Source organism: Xenopus laevis, chromosome 2L (assembly GCF_017654675.1).
Source record: "Xenopus laevis strain J_2021 chromosome 2L, Xenopus_laevis_v10.1, whole genome shotgun sequence".
Taxonomy (NCBI): Eukaryota; Metazoa; Chordata; class Amphibia; order Anura; family Pipidae; genus Xenopus; species Xenopus laevis.
Window position 1 is genome coordinate 190,174,929 of NC_054373.1, and position 10,449 is coordinate 190,185,377.

General features: G+C 43.7%; 1 protein-coding gene across 1 annotated transcript in view; it reads right to left on the bottom strand.

Moving 5' to 3' along the window:
• LOC108707611 (hydroperoxide isomerase ALOXE3) overlaps positions 1-8,166 on the bottom strand; it is a 33,066-nt gene extending 24,900 nt beyond the window's left edge. The window contains exons 1-2 of the mRNA XM_041582882.1: positions 8,079-8,166; positions 6,666-6,870 (exon numbers count right to left, since the gene is read on the bottom strand). The gene's annotated coding sequence lies outside the window, so the exon portion shown is untranslated. The remainder of the gene's footprint in view (positions 1-6,665; positions 6,871-8,078) is intronic.
• Positions 8,167-10,449: the final 2,283 nt, after the last annotated feature.

Here is a 10,449-nt window from a genome sequence, read left to right on the forward strand (position 1 = left end):
CATATATTTTACGTAATCCGTATCCACCGCTGTAGTAGTGTATACGTTGGCCTTGTAGGCATTATTTGCACACTGTTTTCTTCAACCCGCCATCGAGCTGTGTGACCTTGTTCCCATTCTGTCTAAATATCCATAATATTACCGTCTCCAGAAAAAACACCGGAGTCACTTTTTTCAAGCAGCATTCATATATTTTACGTAATCCGTATCCACCGCTGTAGTAGTGTATACGTTGGCCTTGTAGGCATTATTTGCACAGTGTTTTCTTCAACCCGCCATCGAGCTGTGTGAGCTTGTTCACATTTTGTCTAAATATTGATAATATTATCGTCTCTAGAAAAACCACTTGAGTTACTTTTTTTCAAGCAGCATTCATATATTTTACGTAATCCGTATCCACCGCTGTAGTAGTGTATACGTTGACCTTGTAGGCATTATTTGCACACTGTTTTCTTCAACCCGCCATCGAGCTGTGTGAGCTTGTTCACATTTTGTCTAAATATTGATAATATTATCGTCTCTAGAAAAACCACTTGAGTTACTTTTTTTCAAGCAGCATTCATATATTTTACGTAATCCGTATCCACCGCTGTAGTAGTGTATACGTTGACCTTGTAGGCATTATTTGCACACTGTTTTCTTCAACCCGCCATCGAGCTGTGTGAGCTTGTTCACATTTTGTCTAAATATTGATAATATTATCGTCTCTAGAAAAACCACTTGAGTTACTTTTTTTCAAGCAGCATTCATATATTTTACGTAATCCGTATCCACCGCTGTAGTAGTGTATACGTTGACCTTGTAGGCATTATTTGCACAGTGTTTTCTTCAACCCGCCATCGAGCTGTGTGAGCTTGTTCACATTTTGTCTAAATATTGATAATATTATCGTCTCTAGAAAAACCACTTGAGTTACTTTTTTTCAAGCAGCATTCATATATTTTACGTAATCCGTATCCACCGCTGTAGTAGTGTATACGTTGACCTTGTAGGCATTATTTACACACTGTTTTCTTCAACCCGCCATCGAGCTGTGTGAGCTTGTTCACATTTTGTCTAAATATTGATAATATTATCGTCTCTAGAAAAACCACTTGAGTTACTTTTTTTCAAGCAGCATTCATATATTTTACGTAATCCGTATCCACCGCTGTAGTAGTGTATACGTTGACCTTGTAGGCATTATTTGCACACTGTTTTCTTCAACCCGCCATCGAGCTGTGTGACCTTGTTCACATTTTGTCTAAATATTGATAATATTATCGTCTCTAGAAAAACCACTTGAGTTACTTTTTTTCAAGCAGCATTCATATATTTTACGTAATCCGTATCCACCGCTGTAGTAGTGTATACGTTGACTTTGTAGGCATTATTTGCACAGTGTTTTCTTCAACCCGCCATCTAGCTGTGTGTATTATCGTTTCCAGAAAAACCAACTGAGTTTTTGTTGTTGTTGTTGTTTTTTAAAAATAATGCCAGGCAAAGGCAGGCCGCCACGCAGAGGCCGTGCTAGGGGCCGTGCTGCTATGCAATCCTGTGGCCCTAGCAAATTTCCCAGTTTTAAAAAGCCAATGACCCTGAACTCCCAAAATGCTGAAGAGGTAGTTGACTGGCTTACACAGCACACCCCATCCTCTACCGTTTCTAACTTTACCACAACATCCTCCTCATCCTCCACTGCTATGGCCACCCCACGTAACACTTCCTCCACCACCGGTGCCCCTTCTTCACTGGGGTCAGAGGAGTTATTTTCCAATGAGTTTCTTGAACTGAGTAATGCGCAACCATTATTGCCAGAAGAAGATGAAGGAGATGAGGACCTTACACCAGATTTAATTCTGGCAGAGAACACGATAGAGATGGACATAATGAGTGATGAGGAGGAGGTCCCCGCTGCTGCTTCCTTCTGTGATGTGTCAGAAGAAATTGATGCATCTGAGGAGAATGATGATGAGGAGATTGATGTTTTGTGGGTGCCTAGTAGAAGAGAGCAAGAGGAGGGTAGTTCAGATGGAGAGACGGAGAGTCAGAGAGGCAGTAGGAGAATAAGACTTAGAAGAAGCAGGGAGGACAGCCCGCAGGGATCAGCAGGGCAACAACATGTATCGGCACCTGTGTTCAGCCGGCCAACGCACCCGCCATTGCCGCCAATACCGCCAACTCCGCCAACTTCTACTGTTACCGCCAGATCGCACACTTCCAAAAAGTCAGCAGTGTGGGATTTTTTTAATGTGTGTGCCTCTGACAAAAGCATTGTAATTTGCAATGAGTGCAGTCAGAAACTGAGCCTTGGTAAGCCCAACAGCCACATAGGTACAACTTCTATGCGAAGGCACATGAGCGGCAAGCACAAAGCACTTTGGGAGCAACACCTCAAAGGCAACAGGCAAACTAAAAGCCACACTCCTTCTGGTCCAGCATCTTACTGCTCTACCTCTGCTCTCCTTGACCCGTCTGAACCACCCTCCACTCCGCCTTCCACCTTGACCACCTGTTCCCATTCCCAGTCATCTGCCACCAGCCAAGTTTCTGTGAAGGCCATGTTTGAGCGTAAGAAGCCAATGTCTGACTGTCACCCCCTTGCCCGGCGTCTGACAGCTGGCTTGTCTGCACTCTTAGCCCGCCAGCTTTTACCATACCAGCTGGTGGACTCTGAGGCCTTCCGCAAATTTGTAGCAATTGGGACACCGCAGTGGAAGGTACCCAGCCGCAATTTTTTTTCTAAAAAGGGAATACCACACCTGTACCAACATGTGCAGAGCCAAGTTACCGCATCTCTGTCACTTAGTGTTGGGCCAAAGGTCCATATGACTACTGACGCATGGTCCTCCAAGCATGGTCAGGGCAGGTATGTCACCTACACTGCCCACTGGGTGAACTTGGTAATGGCTGGGAAGCAGGGAATGGGTAGCTCAACAACAACAGTGGAGTTGGTGTCACCGCCACGGATTGCACGCGGTTCTGCCACCACCTCTACTCCTCCATCGCTCTCTACCTCGTCTTCTTCTTCTTCTTACTCTGCTGCTGGGTCCTCCTTCTCCTCCTCCACACCTGTGCACCCCCAGCTCCCCCTAGGCTATTCGACGTGCCAGGTACGCCGTTGTCACGCTGTCTTGGGGATGACGTGCCTGGAAAGCAAAAACCATACCGGATCTGTACTCCTGTCATCTCTGCAGTCACAGGCCGATCGGTGGCTGACCCCACACCAACTGCAGATCGGAAAAGTGGTGTGTGACAATGGAAGCAATCTGTTGGCAGCGTTGAGACTAGGCAATTTAACACATGTGCCCTGCATGGCACATGTGTTAAATTTAATAGTCCAACGTTTTGTCTCCAAGTACCCAGGATTCCAGGACGTTCTCACCCAGTCCAGAAAGGTGTCGGCCCATTTCAGACGTTCCTACACAGCCATGGCACGCCTTGCTGACATTCAGCAGCGCTACAACATGCCAGTCAGGCGTTTGATTTCTGACAGCCAGACTCGCTGGAATTCAACGCTCCTTATGTTGGAACGTCTGCTGCAACAACAAAGGGCCGTCAACGAGTACCTTTTTGAACTGGGTGGTAGGACTGGATCTGCACAGCTGGGGATTTTTTTCCCCCGTTACTGGGTGCTTATGCGCGATGCCTGCAGGCTCATGCGACCTTTTGAAGAGGTGACAAATATGGTCAGTCGCACCGAAGGCACCATCAGCGACCTAATACCCTTCGCTTTCTTCCTGGAGCGTGCCGTGCGACGAGTGACAGATGAGGCTGTAGACCAGCGTGACGAGGAGCTGGAAGCGCACGATTTCTGGTCGGAATCACCAGAACGAACCCAGGCACCTGCTGCAACGCAGGGAGAGGTGCCAGAAGTGGAGTCAGAGGAGGAAGGTGGCTTTGTGGAGGAGGAGGAGGAGGACCAACAGGAGCAGGCTTCCCAGGGGGCTAGTGGTGACCTTTTGGGGACCCCTGGTCTTGTACGTGGCTGGGGGGAGGAGACCGTGGATGATGCAGTCCTTGATAATGAGGAAGCGGAGATGGATAGCTCTGCATCCAACCTTGTGAGAATGGGGTCTTTCATGCTGTCATGCCTGTTGAAGGACCCCCGTATCAAGAGGCTTAAGGAGAAGGACCTGTACTGGGTCGCAACGCTACTAGACCCTCGGTACAAGCATAAAGTGTCAGAAATGTTACCAACATACCACAAGTCCGAAAAGATGCGGCATTTACAAACCAGCCTGCAAAACATGTTGTACAATGCTTTTAAGGGTGATGTCACTTCAGGAACTCATCAACATTCCAGGGGCAGAGGTGCCAGTAATCCTGCCACGAGCACACCTGCAAGGACAAAGCCCTTTGGCCAGTCTGTAACGTCAGACATGCAAATGTTTTTCTGTCCAAGGCAGCGCCACAACCCTTCTGGATCCACCCTCAAAGAACGCCTCGACCGGCAGGTAGCGGACTACCTGGCATTAACTGCAGATATCGACACTCTGAGGAGCGATGAACCCCTGGACTACTGGGTGCGCAGGCTTGATCTGTGGCCAGAGCTGTCACAATTTGCCATGAACCTCTTGTCTTGCCCAGCCTCAAGTGTGCTCTCAGAAAGGACCTTCAGTGCAGCAGGAGGGATTGTAACTGAGAAGAGAACTCGCCTAGGTCACAAAAGTGTCGATTACCTGACCTTTATTAAAATGAATGAGGGGTGGATCTCGGAGGGTTACTGCACGCCGGAAGACTTGTTCTGACTTCTATGCAGCTGTCCTTCTCTTCAAGCCTCATGACTCCACACACAGCTGTCCTTTAGCGTCCTCCTCCTCCCTCCGCCACCGTTACAAACTAGGGTGCAAACCCTACTGGTTTAATTTTTTCTGGCCTCTGTGCTTCAGTGGCTGCAACCAAAAAAACTGGGCAAACAATGTCTACAAGGTCAACGTATGGCAAAAAATGACTATTTTCAGCATTTATATGGCATATTTTTTCTGGCAACTGTGCTTCAGTGGCTGCGTCCAAAAAAATGCATATTTTCTGCATTTATATGGCATAATTTTTCTGGCAACTGTGCTTCAGTGGCTGCGACCAAAAAAATGCATATTTTCTGCATTTATATGGCATAATTTTTCTGGCCTCTGTGCTTCAGTGGCTGCAACCAAAAAATTTATATTTTCAGCATTTATATGGCATAATTTTTCTGGCCTCTGTGCTTCAGTGGCTGCAACCAAAAAAATTTATATTTTCAGCATTTATATGGCATAATTTTTCTGGCAACTGTGCTTCAGTGGCTGCGACCAAAAAAATTACTATTTTCAGCATTTATATGGCATATTTTTTCTGGCCTCTGTGCTTCAGTGGCTGCGGCCAAAAAAACTGGGCAAACAATGCCTACAAGGTCAACGACGTTGACCTTGTAGGCATTGTTTGCCCAGTTTTTTTGGCCGCAGCCACTGAAGCACAGAGGCCAGAAAAAATATGCCATATAAATGCTGAAAATAGTAATTTTTTGCCATACGTTGACTCAACGTATATGGCAAAAAATGACTATTTTCAGCATTTATATGGCATATTTTTTCTGGCAACTGTGCTTCAGTGGCTGCGACCAAAAAAATGCATATTTTCTGCATTTATATGGCATAATTTTTCTGGCCTCTGTGCTTCAGTGGCTGCAACCAAAAAAATTTATATTTTCAGCATTTATATGGCATAATTTTTCTGGCAACTGTGCTTCAGTGGCTGCGTCCAAAAAAACTGGGCAAACAATGTCTACAAGGTCAACGTATGGCGAAAAATTACTATTTTCAGCATTTATATGGCATATTTTTTCTGGCAACTGTGCTTCAGTGGCTGCGTCCAAAAAAACTGGGCAAACAATGCCTACAAGGTCAACGTATGGCAGTTGTTTAAAGAGAACAGTAGATTACTAGCCAGCAAAGCTACCTAAGCTAAAATGTCCCTCAAATCCCTGCAGACTTCTGTCCCTCCAATACAGAGCAGTATCAAGCAGATTACTAGCCAGCAAACTTACTATCATCTGTCCCTGAAATCACTAACAGCTCTCCCCCTACACTATCTCTTCCAAGCACACACAGGCAGATTTTTCAGATACATTTTTGCCCTTGATCCCCCTCTGGCATGCCACTGTCCAGGTCGTTGCACCCTTTAAACAACTTTAAAATCATTTTTCTGGCCAGAAATGTCTTTTCTAGATGTTAAAGTTCGCCTTCCCATTGAAGTCTATGGGGTTCGCGAACCGTTCGCGAACCGCTCGCATTTTTGCGCAAGTTCGCGAATATGTTCGCGAACTTTTTTTCCGACGTTCGCTACATCCCTAGTCTGAACATGGTTGTTGAACATTGGTTGAAAATTGGTTGTTAAGTAGTTTTTTAAACCCACTAGTGTGTGTGTTACTATAATAGTTATACAATTTCATAGAACTCACTGGACACAATTTTACTAGATGTGACACAGACGACCAACATCTATATTCAGGCTTCTGTGCAATATTATAGGGGAAACAAACCCCCAACAGTAGTACCTGAACCCCTAAAACATAATCTACTGTGTACCCAAAGAAGGATTGTGTTTCCTATATAATTTTGTCTGCAATAATTGTTGCTCTTTTGAAAATCAAGTAAACTGATGGGGGTTGGCGACTTGCTCCTTTTAAGGTCCAAGGTGGAACTTACCCTTTCCCTGCTGAATTTCAAAGGTTCCATATCCTGAGATCCACAAATGAAATGGAAATTCATATATTTCTCCACTTGGGCAGGTCACTTTAATGGAGTTGCAGAACCAGGCGCTCTCTGGGAAACTGCCAAATGATTCTTTGTAGAGTCGCACCACCAGGATCTCCCCAAGATCTTCCTTAGAATTAACTTCATAACGATCCCTCTGTAACATGAACACAAACCTCCCAAATCAAGAGTTGGAAAATATGTTTTTTTTTATAATATGAAGTGTCATTGGAACCTGAATCAAACACTTTCTGTGTATTCAATACAATTGGCAATTTCCCTGCACAGTATTAATTGTGCAATTTCCCCTCAGAATAGCCTTGTGCATGTAATGACCTGGGTACCCCTGGAACTATGTTACCCCAATGTTTATATATATTGGTAACCTTGTTATGTGCTAAGGGGGCCCAGTCTGAAGGTCAGTTAGGGGGAGATTTGGGGTGAGTGTTTATTTGTACCCTGGGTACCCCTGGAACTATAGCAGGGTGACACCCCAATGTTTCTATATATCTGTAACCTTGTTATGAGCTAAGGGGGCCCAGTCTGAAGGTCAGTTAGGGGGAGATTTGGGGTGAGTGCTTATTTGTACCCTGGGTACCCCTGGAACTATAGCAGGGTGACACCCCAATGTTTCTATATATCTGTAACCTTGTTATGAGTTAAGGGAGCCCAGTCTGAAGGTCAGTTAGGGGGAGATTTGGGGTGAGTGCTTATTTGTACCCTGGGTACCCCTGGAACTATAGCAGGGTGACTGTTACCCCAATGTTTCTATATATCTGTAACCTTGTTATGAGCTAAGGGGGCCCAGTCTGAAGGTCAGTTAGGGGGAGATTTGGGGTGAGTGCTTATTTGTGCCCTGGGTACCCCTGGAACTATAGCAGGGTGACACCCCAATGTTTCTATATATCTGCAACCTTGTTATGAGCTAAGGGGGCCCAGTCTGAAGGTCAGTTAGGGGGAGATTTGGGGTGAGTGCTTATTTGTACCCTGGGTACCCCTGGAACTATAGCAGGGTGACACCCCAATGTTTCTATATATCTGTAACCTTGTTATGAGTTAAGGGAGCCCAGTCTGAAGGTCAGTTAGGGGGAGATTTGGGGTGAGTGCTTATTTGTACCCTGGGTACCCCTGGAACTATAGCAGGGTGATACTCCAATGTTTCTATATATCTGTAACCTTGTTATGAGCTAAGGGGGCCCAGTCTGAAGGTCAGTTAGGGGGAGATTTGGGGTGAGTGCTTATTTGACTTGGGTTGACTGTGGGAGATTGGAAGGAAATTGATTTATATACCTGTAAATAAATGTCCAACTCCCTTTATCTCTTAATCTTTCCCACGGTCTTTAGAAAAGAACATTTCCCAATTACCTGTGTCCGTAACCTTCAGTGGATCTTTCTTCTTCCTCACGGAGAGGAGTTTGTGATGTCTCAATGGTACTTGGAGGAAAGCCACAGAACTCAATGTGTTTGTGAGACCTTCAACTTTTGCAAGTTCCTTTAAAGAGAGAATTTGTTCAGAAGCCCAACCCATTAGTGGAAGAGGTGTGTGTGAATTATGTGCCCTGTTTTATTGATACATGCATATTATTTATTTTGGGAGTTCAAAGTCTGTGTTTGAAGATGATAAAACTTTCCTTTGGTTTGTGCTTAAAGTGATATTGACACTAAAAAAATATTCTTCAAAAGGTTAATGTACATTATAAGTTCTCTATAGGTCATGTTGTTGGTTTTTATCTGTAATTGTTAATTGGAGTTCCTAAACCTGACTGTTCTGCCAACCTCACTGTCCCATTTCAAACTGTCAGAGTTTCTAATGCTATTGGACTCTTCCTGAACAAATATGGCAGCCCTTTCATAAAGGAACATGGGGATCAGATGGGTATTTAGTTTAGGGGAATCCTGCTGGAGAACTATGATTTTAAAATCATGTTATTTGCAGCACATTCTCCAAGTCTGCTTGATATATGCTGTCATGTTGATTTTCTTGTTTATGTAAAATCAAATAAATATTTAAAAAATTAAAATATTTTAAAATCAATTTACTTCTCCTTTAAATAGCGCTGCATATGTTGTTATTTTAATGATCTATAAGCCATAATGGAGCCAACTGTCATTAAATCAATAACTAAACAGAACGCTACGATGTCACATTGAACAAACAGTTCATGTGCAAAATTAACTTTTTGATACAAATTGCCATTTCTACCCACAATGCAGAATTTTCTGCAATAATTCCAGTGTAATTGCATCAACAGTGGAACCAGCATATAGTTCAGCAGAAAAGGCAGAACAGTATAAGTAGAGAAGTACAGAAGAAAGTACAAGGTAGGTCCGGGGAGTGTGCCTGAAGAGACGGACGCATTTTAACAGAGCTCCGCTCTCAGTTGGGACATTTTGCAAATGAACCTGCATAAAGTCCACTCAGCAGACATTACAATGAGTGGGATCAGTAGCGGAACACCAGAGGGCAAACAGGGAACCGAGAACTCCGACTCTCCCTCATTCTGCGACCCCAGAAGCCAGCACACAGATTGCAGGCCGCAGACCCGGACTGACCTGAACCTGTCCGACCACGCACTGAAACGCTACAACGACCAACCCGACTTCATCAAAACCCAAGCAGTGTTGGACTGGGCCGGCAGATCTGCTTCTTAGTGCCACGACCCCCTCTGTTGGGGGTCGCGGCAAAATAAAAATGTTGCAGATAATTCTAGATAAGATAGAAAAATGTGGTACTATAGCAGGATTTAAAATCAACTTAAGGAAGTCAGACGCACTACGATTACAACACACTAACCCATCTGACTGGAAGAATTCCTTACAAATCAAGAAAGCCAACACACATATCAAATATCTTAGAATCCAACTATCACAACACTATAAAGACATTTACAAACTAAATATAAGACACTCTATTGATTACATAGAACAAGAAACCTGTAAATGGTCCAACACAAATCTAACATTCTCTGGAAGAATCCACCTAATAAAAATACTGTTATTCCCAAAGCAACTATACAAAACTCAAATGCTCCCAAACTGCATCACAACAAAAGACAGTAAAAGACTACAACATATTTTAAAAACATTCATATGGAACAAAAAACGCTCTAGAATTAGCACTATCACGCTACAACACAAAAACCATGAAGGTGGACATAATCTCCCAAACATCATAGAAAGCAATGAGGCAGCCCTTCTAAGATACGCAGGAGATTGGCTCCACCACAGAGACAAATATACCACAATATCCTTAGACAAAACACTAACAGAAGGAATATCATTAAACTCCCTCCTGCATACACCATTAAATAATATTCCAAAAAACATGCAAGAACACCCACTATTCATCCACACATAAAACGCTTGGCATTTAGCCAGTAAGAAAGCAGATCTAACTCCTTATAACTCAATACACTTAACATGGATAGGGAATAAAAACTTTATCCCAGGTTTAACAAACGCCATTTTTCAAACGTGTCAAACACAAGGTCTACAAAACCTAAGAGACATGATTACGGATAAACGCACATTACAATTATCCACAAAAATACCCATTTTTACTAAACCATCAATTCTCCCTAAACCAACTAACACACTTTATCAAACAACAATTAACTAAACTTACGGATAGAGACAAAAACAACCTCATTAACTCTTTATGGTTACGGCATGACGCAATCAGATCAACCGCTCAAATTCACAAACAGATTAGAACAACAACAGACATAGAGGAACC